This window comes from Cryptomeria japonica, chromosome 3, assembly GCF_030272615.1.
Source record: "Cryptomeria japonica chromosome 3, Sugi_1.0, whole genome shotgun sequence".
Taxonomy (NCBI): Eukaryota; Viridiplantae; Streptophyta; class Pinopsida; order Cupressales; family Cupressaceae; genus Cryptomeria; species Cryptomeria japonica.
The window spans coordinates 456193461-456211241 of NC_081407.1; positions in this window are offsets into that span (position 1 = coordinate 456193461).

Genomic DNA, 17781 nt, shown 5'->3' on the forward strand with positions numbered 1-17781 from the left:
AGTGCCCTTACCGCTCATCTCCAAGAGAGTAAAGTGGAAAAAGAAGAAATGCAAGGTGAACTAAACATGGATATTTTTGAGAATGCAACCTTGAAGGAATCCAATGCTTCTATTTCCAAATAACTTACTAAGACAAAGGAGATACTTGCCAAATTCAATCAGAGTACTACTAAGCTAGAGCAAAAGCTAGAGCAAAAGCTTGAATCAGCAAAACTGGTAAAGAATACCATTGGACTTGGTTTCTCTGGTTATGAGGAAGGTGAGACCTCTGGAACAAAAGATGTAGCATCAAAGAAGCAACCAACATCAAAGGATAAAGGTAAGCAAAATTTTAAACCCATTTGCTTTAATTGTCTCAAAGAAGGACATATTGCTAATGTGTGTAGAAGCAAGGCCTACAATCACTTTCCTTATTTTCTAAACAATAAGCCTAGATCCTAATAGATTCAATGGAAACTACTATGCATGCAACAAGTTTGGGCATAGAGAATTTGAATGCAGGTATGTTTTGCACAACACTGGGAGATACCCTCCAAGGACTCAAGGAGTTATCCCGGAACCCACTGTGAACCGGAATCCAAACCGGTATAATGCCTATGACCATCAGTCAGGTGGTAGTGGCTATCAAGTGGCAACTGGTTGGAGAGCAACCTGTTTGATCTATCATGGTAGTGGTCACACTACTACAACATGCAGAAGGAAGAATGGTAGTATGAACAATTGACCATGGAGAACACCTGGAATGGTATGCTATCATTGCAACAAACCGAGACACACTGCCAGAACCTGCAAAATGAGAAAGAACCTATTAGATAATATATCGATCACTCCAAAACGGAAGATTGATGTTGAACCGTTCAAGCGGGAATGAATAAAACATGGAAAAAGAAACCTAAAGAAGTGTCACAAGATGAACCGGTTTCTGCACCTAGTGTGGAAGTCTCTGAACTGACAAATTGAGCTTCAGAAAAGATTAGGGGGATCATATCGGTGAAATATTTGAACCCCTGCTTTATATCGGTAAATACCTTAACCGATATACATTACCCGTCAATCGGTAGAATATTTTGAAGCGGTAAAAGGCAAAATTAGGGTTTGTACCCTAGCGGTGGAGCATTTATTATGGTAGGTGAAAGATCATTTAAAAGGGATTTTTGACGCCATTTTCACTTATCTATTTTTGAGTGAAGAATTTTCAAGTGCAAAGTGATAAGAGAGATTCATCTAGCGATTCAAAGTAAATTCAAAATCTTGTAGAAGAATCCAGAGATTGTTTTCAATCAATCAAGTGAAGAACACCAAGCAGTAATCCAGCAACCGAAGTGGTGTGTTGTGAGAGACATTGGAAAACCCTAAATTTTGAAGTGTGAAGGTATTTCTCGAAAAACATTTTGTCTATCATTTGATCATGGCTTCTGCATCGCACTCCAGTCCTAGTGCACCTGTAGACTCAACGGATTTTATTCAAAAGAAGAGAAATACAATGCCCTATCCCAGATACCCACTGGAGTTATAGTTGAGGAAGATATTTTAGGATATATTGATTGTAAATTGGAAGAACTAGGATCCCTAGTGATCCATTCTCAGCTAGGTCTATTCTGTGGGGATGACACGAAAATTAAATTGGAATATAGCATCCTAGAGAGGAAGAAACACTGTAATTATGGTTCTTAGTAATTTTTCGACGGGTCCAGTCCAAGAATGGATTGTAGAAGCAAGCCACATAAGACTTTAATTGATCTTACCAATGTAGAGAAGGCCTCCACATACGATGAATTCACTCAACCCTTTAGCCATTTGATCAAGTTTTTTATATAGGGGCTCAAAAAAACCGCTCGAGGTCACACTAGGAGAGATGATATCCCCAACGTGCCCCTGTTTTGAAACACTCCCTTGAGGTGACTCGCTAATAAAAAGAAAAATGAGTGTCGCTAACACTTTTCTCTTACACCTAGGACCATGAGAGTCAAGGGAGAGGATAGTGTGTGTTAGTAGTAGGACCACTCTACATGCACACAAGTGTGCCAATCACAAAAGACATGGGGTTCATTTCCTTTAATCAAATTGAAGTGTGCCTAATTACTCAAAAGACACAATATGTCCATTTCCTTAGTTGAATTGAAGTGTGCCTAATTACCCATACGACATAGGATGTGAAGATTGAAATGAAATAAAGGAAATATGTTTTCCCGAAACCCCTCTTTTGCGGTCCTGAAACCAATTGTTAATGTTTTAAAAGCATGGGGTTTTCTTATTGCTCAATTTGATGCACAAACATTAGAAATCAACAAGGTCGGCCTCCGCCAAGAGATTCCTCCAGAAAATCTAAAGGATGAAGTAGATCATGGAAAAAGGTCGACCGTATACCAAGGAACATCAGAATCAGCGCCCAAGGCTCTACAAGCTTCGGGAGGGGTTTTGATAGATCAAGAAAAATAGGTCCAAGCAATCGGTAACAAGAAACTGTCAACCGATAACATGAAATTGTCAAGGAAACCGATAGCGATATCTTGCTGAAAAATGATTTAAATATGATGCGGTCTAGAAACAAGAAAGATGATCAAGTCTTCAAGTAGAATCCAACTCCATAGGATTTGGTGAGCCAAAACTGAAACACACAGAAAGAAAATTTGAAACTGCAAATAGAAATCAAAACATAAAGAAAATGCTTTTGGTTGATGCAAGATTGCTATGAACTGGGGATGCTCCTGCATCAGACATCTGGGGTTATTGAAAAAGTGAGTCTCTCACTTTGCTAGGGTCAGAGGAAAACCAAGGAAGTCTACCCCTTCCTGAGAGATGAATCTTCAACTAATCTATCCTTCCACTTCACAAGATACTTCTTATACTGACTGCTTTGGGTACTACGCCCAATCCTACTGTCCAAAATTTCTTTAATCTGATATGGTTCCTTCTGGGGCAACTATTTCTCCAAGTCTGCAATCATGTCCTCACTAAATTCTAGTTCATGATACGCATGAAGATCCGCAATGTTAAACATGGGTGAAATACTCAAGACTATCTGGTAACTCCACTTCATACGCATTTCTAGAAATGAACTTCCTCAAAATCTTGCAAGGTCCAAACTTTTTCATTTGCAATTTGTTATAAGTTGCAACTGGGAATCTCTTTTCTCAGATATACCATCACTTCATTGCCAACTTCAAATTCCTTATGTCTCCTCTTCTCATCTGCCTTCTCCTTATACTTGTTGTTCATGTCCTCCAAATGTTGCTTAACCTAAATATGTAAGGCTTTCATGTGATCTGCAAAGTTCTCTTCTTCTGAACTTCTCTAGTCTTCACTGCTAATGTCTCTTAGTTCTGATATGCCTCTAGGATGCAGTCCAGTAACAATCTCAAAAGGTGTTCTTCTGATACTCCTATTTACTGAATTATTGCACGCACACTCTGCTTGTGCAAGAATCAAATCCCAACTTCTGGTCTTCTCTCCAACTAAACATCTCAACAAATTTCCCAAGCTCCAGTTAACTACTTATGTATGTCCATTAGTCTGTGGATGAAAAGTAGAATTGAACTTCAAATCCATCTTCATCTTCTTCCAAAGTGCTCTCCAAAAATAGCCAACAAACTCAGTGTCTCTGTCTGAAACTATGTACTTAGGTAATCCATGCAATCTCACTACTTCCTTGAAAAATAGGTCTGCTACATGTAATGCATCTGATGTCTTCTTACAAGGTATGAAACGAGTCATCTTCAAGAATCTATCCACTACCACAAATATAGAATTGTTCCCTCTCGGTGTTTTAGGTAATCCAAGTACAAAATCCATGTGTATATCCTCCCAAGGTCCTACTAGTATAGTTAAAGGTTTATAAAATCCCACATTCTAACTACTACCCTTTGCAACTTGACAAACTCTACAACTTTGCACATATTTCTTAACATCCTTATGAATTTGGGGCCAAAAGTATTGTTCACTCACCAATGCTACTATTTTGTCAATACCAAAATGTCCAACTAATCCTCCACTGTGTTTCTCCTTTATCAGATTCTCCCTCATAGAACTATTAGGTATGCACAACTGAACTCCTATAAATAACATCCCATCCTGAATGAAGTAATCCAATCACTTGCTTCTGTCTACCATAACCAGTTCTCTACATGCTTTCCAAGGTTCTGCAAAATCCGGGTCATCATCATATAAGGTCTTCAATTCTTTAAATCCTAATATTATTAATCTCATCTCTGTCAGCAGATTCCTTCTCCTACTCAATGCATCAGCAACTTTGTTAGATTTCCCACTTCTATGCTGCAACACAAAGGTGTAACTCTGCAAGAATTATACCCATCTCATATGTCTCTAATTCAACTTACTCTGACTATTCAAATACTATGAATCTTGATGATCTGTATATAACACAAACTCCTTAGGCAACAGGTAATGTCTCCACTTCTTCAAGGCTTGAACTATGGCATAAAACTCCTGATCATATATTGAATATCTCCTTTTGGCATCATTCAATTTTTCACTAAAATAAGCTACTGCTCTCCCTTCCTGACTCAAGACTGCTCCTATTGTTGTTCCACTTGCATCACAATCCACTTGAAATACTTTATTGAAATCCAGTAAAGATAACATAGGTTGCTCCGTTGCTTTCTACTTCAGTAGTTCAAAACTTTTGTTTTCTTCGGTGGTCCACTTGAATTCCTTCTAATCTCCCCTCATGGTCTCAGTCATAGGGTTACAAAATGAATTGAAATTTTTGATGAACTTCTGATAAAAACTAGCCAATCCATGAAATGATCTTACCTCTCCAATACTTTTCGGTGTAGGTCACTTAACAATTGCTTTTACTTTTTTAGGGTCCATCTTTAAACCATCCTGAGATATCACAAATCCCAAATAGACTAACTCATCCTTCATGAAAGTACACTTCTTAATATTGATCGACAAATTTTCTTCTCTCAACCTCTGCAAAACTTGTCTCAACTGCAACAAATGCTCCTCTTTTGTCCTATTAAAAATCAAATTGTCATCCAAATACACAATAACAAACTTACCCAATAATTTCTTCAATACCTTATTCATCAACCTCGTGAAAGTACTCGATGCATTAGTTAACCCAAAAGGCATCACCAACCATTCATATAGTCCTTCATTTGTCTTGAATGTTTTCTTCCACTCATCTCCTTATCTAATCCTAATCTAATGATATCCACTCTTCAAATCTATCTTTGTAAAGTATTTGGCTCCACTCAAATAGTCCATTATGTCATCCATCCTAGGCAAAGGAAACTGGTATTTCATTGTGATGTTGTTTATTGCTCTAGAATCAGTACACATTCTCCACTCTCCATTCTTCTTAGGTGCTAATACTTTTGGTACAAAGAGAAAGCAAATGAAAAGAAGAAGGATGTGTAGTATAAGGTGGGAGACTTGGTGATGGTACACTTGAGGAAAGAGAGACTTCCAAAGGGCTAGCCAACAAAGTTACTCACGAAAAAGATTGGTCCTTGTAGGATTGTGCATAAATTTGGTCCTAATGCTTATGAGATTGAACTTCCTCAAGGCTTAGGAATATCACACATTTTCAATGTTTCGGATTTGTTTCCTTACAAAGGTGATGTTGCAGGTTCAAATGTAGGTTTTCAATCAGAAGGAGATGAAGGTTGGGTCAAGGATCTACCACCTAGCCAACCACTGAAGTTGGACAGTATTTTGGACACCAAGGTGGTCAAAAAGACTAGGAAGAAGACTTATAAGGAGTACCTTGTCAAATGGAGTGGTCTACATGATGAATATTCCACGTGGATGACAGAAGATGACATTAAAAGGGATGGGCATTCTGTTGCATACCTCATTCCTCAAGAGACTTGAGTCATCTATGCCCCCGAGAGTATGGTGTAGGAGCACCTTGTAGGATTTCAAGATCGTTTGAGCAATGAAGGCTCTTAGAAGTGTTTGTAGGTTCCTTGAATGTTTTTTATTTGTAATAAGGTCTTTCAAGACCGTTTGAGTTGTTTTGATTAGCCATGTAAGGCTTTGATGCCATTTTTGTAGTGCAAACTTCCTAGGACCTATTTGGTCAACCATGGTCAAATGACATCCAACATGCCTAAATGAGGCAAGAAATGTATTTTCGCTTCTATGTGTCCTAATAGGTTTCAGAGGCAAAAATCATAGATTGTGAAGTTTGTGCAAAGTTGTCAAGTTGATGACAACTTTTATTGTCACTTTGTAACTAATCTTCCTCCAACAGCTACTTAATTCAAATTTCAGTTGGAGTCGGTTGAAGAGGTTGGAGAAACCTTTTTTAAAGCCTTGGAGGTTGAGAAGAATGATGATGATGAAGTTTGGATTTAAGATTGTGATCAAATTTCAATAAACACTCAGAAATTTCCATAAATTTGTTGTAACGGTATCTTGTAGGGTTATTGTATGGACTCCATGTTCATTATAAATCATTAATTTGTATAGGAATATGAATTTTTGTTCTTTTGGTTTTTATTTGGTCAAAGAAGATTGAATAACAAGCGAGATATTTGCATTTTGGTGACAAGCGGTTTGAAGACCCTCCAAAACTAGGGTTTCTAAGGAAATATCTTCTTAACCCCACCTTCCTCTGGCCAAATTGGCTCAAATTATGAGAATGGTAGGGGAGACAATTTACTTTAATATTCTTGAGGTTTTTGAGTGGGTCGTTGAACTGGTGGAGTTTGGGATCAAGCCCTAGGCTAGGCATCCTCATGTGACTAGCCTGTTTTGACTGCTAAAAATTGTGTAGGGGTAAAAATAAGTGTGTTAGGCCCTATATGACTATGGATTTGGTGTTTTGGGATGTGCGAAGTCATTTTTCATCCATTTTTGTCTTTGCATCAGACCTTTGGATTGTGGTTGCTTTGTAAAAGTGGCCTAAAAGCCCTTTTAGCCCTCCTGTAGCGGTTACGTTTGACCCAGTTAATGCAAGAGTTGGGTTCTAAGTTTTGCAAATTTTTATGTCATCAATGGAGGTATGAAAAATGGTCAAGATCCTATGGTGTCATTAGATGGATTTATGATTTTTGCCTTAGAATTTCAAAACAGGGCTACTAGGAGTAGGTTTCTTATAGAGGGTAGTCACCTTGATTGCATCTGTACAAACAAAAGGGTATTGTTTTGGTTGTAATCAATATTTATAAGGTTAGAAAAAAGGTTCTATAGGGTCCATACCTATTCTGCAATTTATGTTGTGTTGTAATCCAAGTTAGTCATAGGTGGCTACAAGAGAGTTGGTGTCAAGAATAGACTTGATGTGAGAAGTTGTATCTCCATAAGTTATTCATGGGTATAGTGGGGTCCCATTGAGAAAAGGGGGGTGTAGAGGAGTCCTTCATGTTGCTGTCAGGATTGACCAAGAATCCATGTAAATTTTGAGACCTTAGTTGAGGGTATATGATGCAAAGGGATCCTAGGTCGATGAGCAATATTGCATCAACCAAAAATATTTCCTTTTAGTTTTGTTCTGATTAATTAGAAAAACAGGTTTTAAGGACCCGAAACCTTTTACAAAAAGATAAAAAGATAGTTCAGCAAAGATCAACTAGACCAGCATAAAGACAACATACAAAATACTAGCAAGAAAGCCAACAACCCGAACAGACAACAAAAAACTAGGAACAACAAAGCAGAAAAAACTAGAAATAAAGACCTAGATAGCTAGCAACACCTACAAAGACTTTAGAAGTTCAGCAGCCTTGATGACCAATAGGTCATAATTCGTCAGACTAACTTTGAGCTCTTCAATTTCCTTGTTTGGCTTTTTCTCCCTCTTCTTGCCTCTGGTCCTCGTTATTGGTCCTTACACACCTTCCTTTTAGTTTTGTTATTGTCTAGTTCTTTATGCAGTTTTTTGTGTTCTTACTGATTAGTACTGGTAGTTTCTTTCTTTTCATGGAAGATCTTATTTTTAGATTCCAGGTGGGTTCATGTGCTTAATTCCTGATTTCCATTTCATTTGGGTTCTTTTCCAGTCAGTTATCGCTTTTGGTAGACTTTTTCTAAGTTACAGAACAATCCTTGTGCTTACCAGTTGGTTTTCCTTCTTTACCATCGCGATTCTTGGCATGTGGATCTATCTTGGGTCTTGTCTGATTTTCTTTGACATGTGGCCGACCTTCCTTCTAAACCACACTTTGTGGTTGTTATTTTCTGGAAAGATTCCTTTAATTCTTTGGGTCGACCTAATTACAAGTTTCATTTTACTACACTGGTAAATGTAATCTTATGAGGTCATCCCAGATGTGTTCTAGTGGGTATAAACATGATGCTATGTAATCATTTATAGGGGTAGAGGAAGTAGAATTGAGAATAAGTATTGAGATTCACATTTTGTGATCTAGTTGATTCTTAGAGTCCTAGTTGGACTATAGCTGGCTGATAGCCTGTATGTAACCGGTTAATTGTCGGATTTTCTTTGATGATTATTTGATGATAACTGGATGGTTGCTAAAAGTTCTAAAGTAATAATATGATCTATTTTTGAAATCTTGTTATGTTTTCTTGTTACTTTCATTGTGTTACTCTTGCTGCATAAGCTAGTTTATTCTCTTTGAGGGTTTTACCGGTTATGGTTGCATCAAGTGGTATCGAAGCTGGTTTGTGAACCTGTTATTGGAAGAAGACCCGGTTATGCACCGGTTGGTTGGAGAGGAAGTTGAGGCAACTTGTGGACTTGTTCAGATCATCGAATGTGAGGTAGAGAAAGATTTGCAGGTAGATCATTGATCCTAGAGCTTGATCTTGAGGCAGTCAGTGGGTGGAGACTTGAGCAGATCGTCGATTGAGGCAAGCTATAGAGTGGACCGATAGATCATTGAGGAGAGGCAACAGGAAGTTGTAGTCTGATCACTGAACCCCCTAAAGCAGTTGTAAGTACCTACTGATAGATTGCCAAACCAGATCAAGTGATGGGACTCACTTTTCAATTAACCCCAAGAGTATGATGCAGGAGCACCGGTGTAGTTCTTACCAGTTGAGGCAGTTTGAAGTGGAATTGCTTGAGATCATGGCATTTCTTCTTGTTTGAGATTTTAGCATTGTGGTTTTGGGTTTATTCCCTTGTGTTTGTTATCTTTGTCATGTTCGAGTTTCCTGGCATTTGGATTTAATCCCAATGAGTTATCGATTCCAATATTGGCCCAGTTGATATGTTCTTACTGGTTAGTCTAGCAGTGTGTTGAGCGAAGTTGGATCGGGTTGTGGTTGGTTCCCATGACTTGCAGATCATGGATTTATGTTTCTTGTGCCTGGTTCGATGTTCCTAGAGGACCGCGTGATGTTTTATGCATTTTTGGAAGTGTTCTTAGTGATTTGAGCCAACATGTTACCGTTACATGTTTCATGAACCGGTTGGTCTTTGGGCCAACTTGATCAAGTTGTTATTTGCGAATGATATAAATTGAGGTTTGTGAATCATTTGAGAAGATAGAAGACATAAGATAGAGGAAAAAGTTTAGAGATTGAGCGAAGATGTAGAACTAGAGAGATTTTGGTCAAGTGGACTGAAGTCGGAAGGGTTGAGGTCCGGATTAGGGTTGAACCGACAAATTGTATCTGGAGGCCGATTTGATATGTGGATGATCTGTGGATCTTATGTTTGTGTTGTAAGGATTGTTTGCATCCTAGACTACGATCCAACATGTGGCATGTGTAATTCTTCAGATTGTAATAAAAATTGTTCATATTGTTTATCAGCTATGTATTCTATGTTGTTATCAATTGTTCTTTCTATTATTTATGGCATTGTGTTACCAGTTACAGGTATGTTTTGCATGGTTTTTGTGTTAGGATGCAAGGATGGGCTATCCTTCATTGGATCTCCCTACCTTGACTGCATCAAGTGGTATCAGAGTTGGTTATGGACTAGTTGGTGGAAGAATTATTTACGAACATTGAGGCATTCCTTTGGGTGGACAGATCATCAATTGGAGGCAGGTTGTGCATGTGTTCAATAGATCATCGAGGGGAGGTAATTGAAACCGACAGTTAGATCGTTGATTTGAGGTAGTTCACCTAAGTGGAAGAGAATATTCCACCTAGAAGGACAAACCCCCGGAGGGTAGAGTAGATGATGGAAGACTTCAAGAATGAAGTGAGGAATGAAATCCAAAACGCTTTGGCTAGTTTGCGGAGGAACCCTGATTCTGAGGTTGAGTATGAGGAAGTCGATGAAGAGATTGAGGAAGTTGAAGGACTGGAAGGCGAAAGAGAGGAAATATTCCTGAGAGTATTTGCATAAATGAGTAAAGTTCATAAAGTTGAAATTTCCAACTTTTCTGAAATGTTGAACCCAGAGGATCTGATTGATTGGAGAGTGGAGGATTACTTCGAGTTTGAGGATGTCAAAGACCCGTAGAGAGTCTGGTTGGTACATACTAAGCTGAAAGGGCATGCTGTCTTATGGTGGAAAGAATTGTAGAAAGATAGAGTAGAGAATGGTGAATTGAAGATCACTCGGTGGAGACAGATGGTTTCAAGATTGAAGGCCAAGTTCATACCCGGAGACTATAAATTGGAATTCTTCAAGAATTTGCAGAACCTGAAATAGAGAAACATGATTGTGAAGGAATATACTGAGGAATTCTATAAGGTGGTGATTAGATTTGGACATAGAGAGATGGACAAAGAAAAGGTGGCGAGGTACATAAATGGACTTGCTTTTAACATTCAGGATGAAATGTGTATGTTGAGGGTTTCCATAGTTGAAGAATCTTACCAGTATGCTTTGAAGGCTAAGGATAATATGAGAAAAAGAAAACCAAATAGAGGGAAGGAGAAATTCAAGGGACCGATGAGTGTAGAGAAGTAGAAACCGATTGAGGAAGATGAATGAAAACCTAAGTGTTGTAAAGAATCAGAGTAGAAAACATAGAGGAAAGGCACTAGCAGTACCGATAGAGAGTTTCCTTGCAAATGTTACAAGTGTGGAGAAACTGGACATAGATTCTATGAATGTAAGTAGGGAATGGAAAGAAGTTGTGTGGAAAATGAGGAACCGAAAGGTGAAGGTACTAGATCTGACTGTGCACCGGAGCAATGAGAATCCCTTATGTTCAAAAGAAAGGATACCGGATCTACTCAGAGGAAGAGTATTTTCTGGACGGTGTGTAAATCAGGTGGCAAGTGTTGCAAGGTTATTGTAGATAGTGGAAGTATTGACAATTTGGTATCTTCGGAGATGGTTGCAAAGATTGGATTGAAGAGGCTTCGACATCCTTGTCCTTATGAGGTAAGTTGGTTGCAAGATGATCAAAATGATAAAGATAAAGGAACAGTGTTTGGTGAATTTGAATATTGGTCCTTTCAGGGATGAGGTCTTATGTGATGTTGTATCTATGAGTGCTTGTCATGTCTTGTTGGGAAAACCTTGGCAATTTAATAGGGGAGCTATTTATGATTGTAGAAGAAACATAGTCACTATTGAGAAGGGTGGGCAGAAGTTCAAATTGATTTCTTTGAAGGGGAAAGAGAAGGAGGTGAAGAATCTAAGTCCTGAGAAAAGTTGCAGTACTGAGAAACCGGTGGCAAAGGTTATATCAGAAGGTGACTTGAAGAAAGATCTGATAGAACTAGTTGTAAAGGTTATATCGGAGGGTGACATGAGTTTGCAGAAGGATTTGACAGATGAGCCTAATGGACAAATAAAACCGGATGATAGAGAGCTTATGATAACAAACTGGATAAAGTCTTGTGGCAGAAACAAATCAGATTTCTACAAGAAAGAAGGAAGTAAACAGAGACAATGTGCAGATCTGTAGCAAAGGAAGAGAAACAAAGATAGTTAGAGGTTAGAGAAGTCGATTGAGGTACCAAAGGAACTAAAGCAGAGGTTGGCAGATAAAGAAGATGTTTGGATCAAAAATGAGTATGGGGTCTTTATTTTGATCCTTTTAGATGTTCATGAGTTGCCTCACATGGAACATATTTTTCTACCTGGGTTGTCTGACGCAGGAGCATCCCTGATCGATGAGAAATCTTGCATCAACCAAAAATATTTCCTTTCAGTTTTGTTCTTGTCTAGTTTTTTATACAATTTTTTGTGTTCTTACCAGTTGGTACCGGTAGTTTCTTTCTTTTCATGGTAGATCTTATTTTCGGCTTCCAGGTGGGTTCATGTTCTTAATTCCATATTTCTAGTTCATTTGGGTTCTTTTCCAGTCAGTTATCACTTTTGGTTGACTGTTTCTGGGTTCCAGGATAATTCTTGTGCTTACTGGTTGGTTTTCCTTCTTTATCGGTGCAATTCTTGGTGTGGATCTATCTTAGGTCTTGTCCGATGTTATTTGGCATGTGGCCAACCTTCCTACTGAACCGCACTTTGCGGTTGTTGTTTTTTGGAAAGATTCCTTTAATTCTTAGGGCTAACCTAATTACACGTTTCATTTTCCTCAATTGGTAAATGTAATCTTATGAGGCCAACCCATATATGTTTTGGTGGGTATAAATATGGTGTTACATAATCATTTGTAGGGGCAGAGGAAGTAGAAATGAGAATAAGGATTGAGATTCACATTTTGTGATCTGGTTGAATCTTAGAGTCTCGGTTGGACTGTATCTGGCTGATAGCCTACATGTAACCGGTTAATTATCGGGTGTTCTTTTATGATTATATGATGATAACTGGATGGTTGCAGAAAGTTTTAAAGTAATAATTTGATCTCTTTATGCAATCTTGTTATGTTTTCTTGCTGCTTTTGTTATGTTACTCTTGCCGCATAAGCTGGTTGATTCTCTTTGAGGGTTTTACCAGTTATGGCTGCATTAGTCTAGTGGATTGAGTTTGTGTGAGGAGCCTTTGTTGCTTGGGACTCTGCATCAACTACTTCCATGAAGATTGTTGTAAATTGTTGCTCCATAATGCTTAGATGTAAAGAAATTTTCTCATAATACTTATTCTAGGAAGTGAATGGAATGTAGATGGATGAATATGGATTAGGAAATATTCTCTTATAAGGTTTCATTTAAGGTATTTCATTAATTAGGCCAACCTCCAATGGTCATATTAAAATATCTGGATGGATAACAACTGGTGAGAACTGATACTATTGGAACCTTAAAATTTTCAAATTTTAGGGTTCCAGATTTATGCCAAAAAGAAGATTTCTAAGCTCAATCATGTGTAACATCTATAATCAAGTAAGTTCGTTCAATTCTAACTTGCAGAGACCAGGTCTGATGCATCCATCAAGAGGTCAGCTTGAGGTATGTATATGTTTCATAAATTCCGGAATCAAGCCAGGTATACCTTTTCGAACCATAATTCTTTTTCATCTCAACACTTCAGATCAAATTAACTATTCCTTTGTATTTCATGTATATCTCAAGACCTACGTTTCGAATTTCGGATTCATATGAGATTATTTGATATGTTTTCTAAAGATAAATCAAAATTCAAAGCTTTTCAGTCGGATGTTAGTAAATCGTTTTGCAGGAGCATAACTGAAGAACATGGAGCTGCATCAGAAGAGGGAAAACCTTTATCCCACATTGTTTGTGGGATAAGCTCTTTTAACACTTAAATCCAAAGCGGCCTATATGATAATTATCGAAAGACAAATGGCTTTTGGCATGAAGAAGGCTAAACCCGGTGGACCCCACGCATGTGGATGCGCATCTCAAGGCAACCAAAGTTTTGTGATAGACAAGCGAGGATGGAGGCTAAAGATCAAGCAAGTTAGGCAGATCTGATGGTTGAGCAAAAAGATCCAACGACTATCGCTACACCGTGATGGGAAACCGCTAGATGAATATCCATCGCGACTTGGCGACAAGGCAGAGCTTCATTCAAGCGATTAGTGAGGCCGTGCTAAGGTGGCAGGGTAGGGACTCCAGAGCTAGTTAGGATGTGCCATGTGGTGGAGCATGGAAGAAGAACCTAGGTCTAAGTGGTGGGTAGGTGGATGCACGAGAGAACCAAAGAGTGACACGTGACACAGATGGATAAAGAGAAGAGAGAGCCGCTCAAGCAAGGTTAAAGGTCGAGTAGATAAGGAAGATCGAGCGGTTGGCCAAGTCATTCCGATGATGGTCGCTATATCGTGATCGAAATATGTGAGATGTTTATTCTTCGCGACATGGCGACCGAGTGGTGGGGCTTGCTAAGGAAGTAGTTCAGAGGAGATAACAAGTGAGCAAATCTGAAGAAGATCTAATGATGGTCGCTAGGTCGTGATGGGAAATTGCTCATTAGACTTTCTATCGTGGCTAGGTGACAAGGGAGAGCTTCATTCTGGCAGTTAGTGAGGTCGTGCTAAGGTGGCAAGGCAGGGACTGCAGAGCCAATCCAGAGGTGACACGTGGTGGGCCTGACATATGAGGTGGGCAGCCTAGGTGTGATAACAATTATGCAAGTTAAAAGAGATCCAACGACGGTTGCTATTCTGCTATGAAACGTTGCATGATCAATATCTATCGCGGATCACCGACAAAGAGGAACCAAAGTGAAACAGTGGGTCCGGTCAAAATGAGTTAGCAGCTGAAGTGGTAGTCAGGTGGCATGTCATCAAAAAATGACTTATAGAACAAACCTAAGCTGCGATGGATCTCTAAAAGGACTCACCGAAAGCAGTAGTTTCATCAAAGAAATCAGAAGCGATCCCATCAAAAATAAAAGGTATCGATGAAAATACAGAATCGATACGACATGAGAATAGCTCGCCGAGGGAGGAAGTTTAGCCGAAAGAATAATAAAAGGGAAATATTTCTTATCGTATCACACTACCTTATCTATTATTTGAATGTGCGTTAAAGATGAAATTTATGTATATCTATCCTAAATAAGTGGTTTGGATATATATTTTAGGATAAAACATTATTTTATATAAATGGATGTTATGTTCACAAAATTATTTTCTTAAAGATGGAAATACTTTGATTTGAATGAATTATTTTAAACAAGTATAAGGAAATAAAAATTATTGACTTTTCAAACTAAAAGCTAAGGTGGAATATGTTTTAATATTTAAATCAAGGAATTTGATTGGCTTAAATCGTGTGTAGGAGATAATGAGAAGATGATGGATATTTGCTAAAGAATTTTATCAAGGTAGAGAATATAAGACACATGATTTAAGTATCATTTAGTATTTTTAAGGATTCTCATTTGTAATTAATTATTAAACCAAAGGGTGTGTCCTTTGGAATGTAACTGTTTGTAACTCCCTTCTGTGTATGAAAGGGTGTGTCCTTTCATATATGCCTTTTGATTTAGATACTTAGAGGGAGTCATTTTTGTATGTAAGGGGGGAGAGTCATAAGAACAAGATACTGTTGTAAGGATTGAATATCATTTTGTATTAGAGAAGTCTATAGGAAGAAGAAGTATCATTTTGTGCAAGCAATTTGTAATGGAGTATCTGCAAGTGTAGCTTATGTATGCAATTATTTCCTGAAGATTAATATACAAGGTTCGTTGTTTCTTTTTCCAAATATTGTGTATACTTTTGTGTTGATGATTATATTTGTTCTCTTGATAAATTTGTTTATAGATTTGCTATGGTGTGGATCACATGCCGTTACATTAAGTGAAAGATTGAGTTCTTATTGTTTGTGTAATGCATACTGAACCTTCACAGCTGATGAGAAATTGTCTCTTGAGTTGATAAGATATTTTGTCCACAAAGTGTCATATATATCCCTAGATAGAGGCACTGGTCTGTTATTGATTTTTTAAGGTTTTGATCTGCATGCATTCAAGGTCCTTGATAGAGAAACGTTCTTCCCAAATCCCATATGAACCGATCTATGCAAATTTCATTTAAGTCTTGAAAGCAATTTCATTTTCAATATACATTCACAATCATTTCTTTTCAAAGCATTCATTTAAATCACATAATAAAGCATAGTTGCAGAACAATAATTTGCCAGTTGTGTAAACTTGCTAAAAGGTTTAAATCCACTATAAATAACCTCTTTTGTGCTTGAGAGGAAGAGGCATACCCACCTAGGTTCAGTGGAGCCTAAAGTGCAGAGGGATTTGATCTTTGACCATCCTTGTTTGTTGGCCAAAGCTGATTGGAATACTTGAGGATTTGGCAAGTCTTTTGGTTTTCCAATTTGTGGTTTTGGGCACCAAAAGATTGGCAACTCTACTGGGGAGGAATTATTAAGATTCTGTTGGGGAGTTAAATTGAATATATTGGTAAAATATAATCTAGAATCTCTGGTGATAGATCATTGAATTAGTAACCAATTGAGAGTTCCCCATCTGAGTCCCACAATCAACATATTAGCGACTCTGTTGGGGAGTTGTCATACTTAGTTTGACATTCACCTAGAAGCTCTAGTGTTTTTGCATTGAAGATTTCATAAGTTTTGTTTTCCCCATCTGAGTCACAAAATAGATTGGCAACTCTGCTAGGGATTTGTCTGTAAGACATCAATTCCAGGATCTCATTTAAGGTGCTTTACTGGAAGGAAGAACCTAGGAGCTTAATAAGTAATTTTTCCTCCATAGGGGGTGGCGACTCTACCTAATAAGAAGTTTTATTTCAATTGGTGACTCTACTAGGGGAAGAGACCTAGAGGGAGATGAAAAAATTCCTTTTTAAAAATGTTTCAAAGAAAGCCTTTTATTCCAGATGGCATCAAGCCATTGGATCTTAGTGGCTTTCAATGTATTCCAAACAATTTGTTCCCTAAGCTTTCACAACTTGTACCAAAATTCCATGGGGAATATGATGAATCGGAAATTGATCATTTGGATGTATTTTATACATTTGTAAAGGATTACGAGGTTTATGCAGAATATTATGTGATGGAATTATTTGTCAGGACTTTGAAGGACAATGCAAGAGAAGCTTATGAATCACTCCCTACACATAGCATCTCATCATGGAGGGAGTGAGTTGGAGCAATGGTTCTTGAAGAGTTCATTGAAGATCACATCTGCATCATCCTAAGTAGAGTACATGGTGACAAAATGTATCTCGAGAGGTCACATGATATTACACCAAAAGCAATTCATGCTGTCACCGGTTTCTGTAACATTGGAGAGGTGCCAGCTCTAAGGAAGGTCATTAAAACTGAAATGACAAAACTCACCAGTTCTCTGAGCAACCAATGAGGAATGACTGTCAACACCATCAAATATGATTTGGTTAAGTATGGTTGCATGGTGATCGGCTACCGGTTGTTTTATTCCAGCAGAATAAACTCTATCCCCGTTGCTATAGTGAATGCCGCCTATAGAATGATTCAGGAAGACGCCTCATTTGATTTGTGTACCTGTTTGCAGAAGCAACTACTATTGAACCTGAAGTCCATTAAACAGGATAATGCTTTAAGGTTCAGGTTTGGAAAACTTTTGGTCAACCTATTTTTCTACTTTCAAGGCTATTTTCCTGGAGTAGGTGATATTCAATGGTCTGCTGACCAACCGGTCACTAAGCAAATCAAGGAAAGTCTTCAAGCGGTGGGAACTGGATATCCTGAGGTTCTGAATAAATATTTTGATGAATTCAAGTAGAAAATGAGCCAGAGGATGAAGATTTTTGGAGATATTGTAAGAAATATGAAGATGACATCTGCTTTATCATAAAGGTAGATGAATGCATAATGGAAGTGGTAGAGCCAAGAAAGGAAGCAGTAGAACCTATGGGGTATGAAGTGATGTATTACATGTTGGATGGGTATGCCTCTACCCTGATTGCCTCACCTCTAGATGCTAAGAAAAAATGAACCGACACCTGCTTGGAGAGAGTAACACCGGTCGAAGATCCTACAGTGAAAAAGGGCAAGGTAGTGCCATCGGTATCGACACCGGTTACCTCAGCCAGCCCA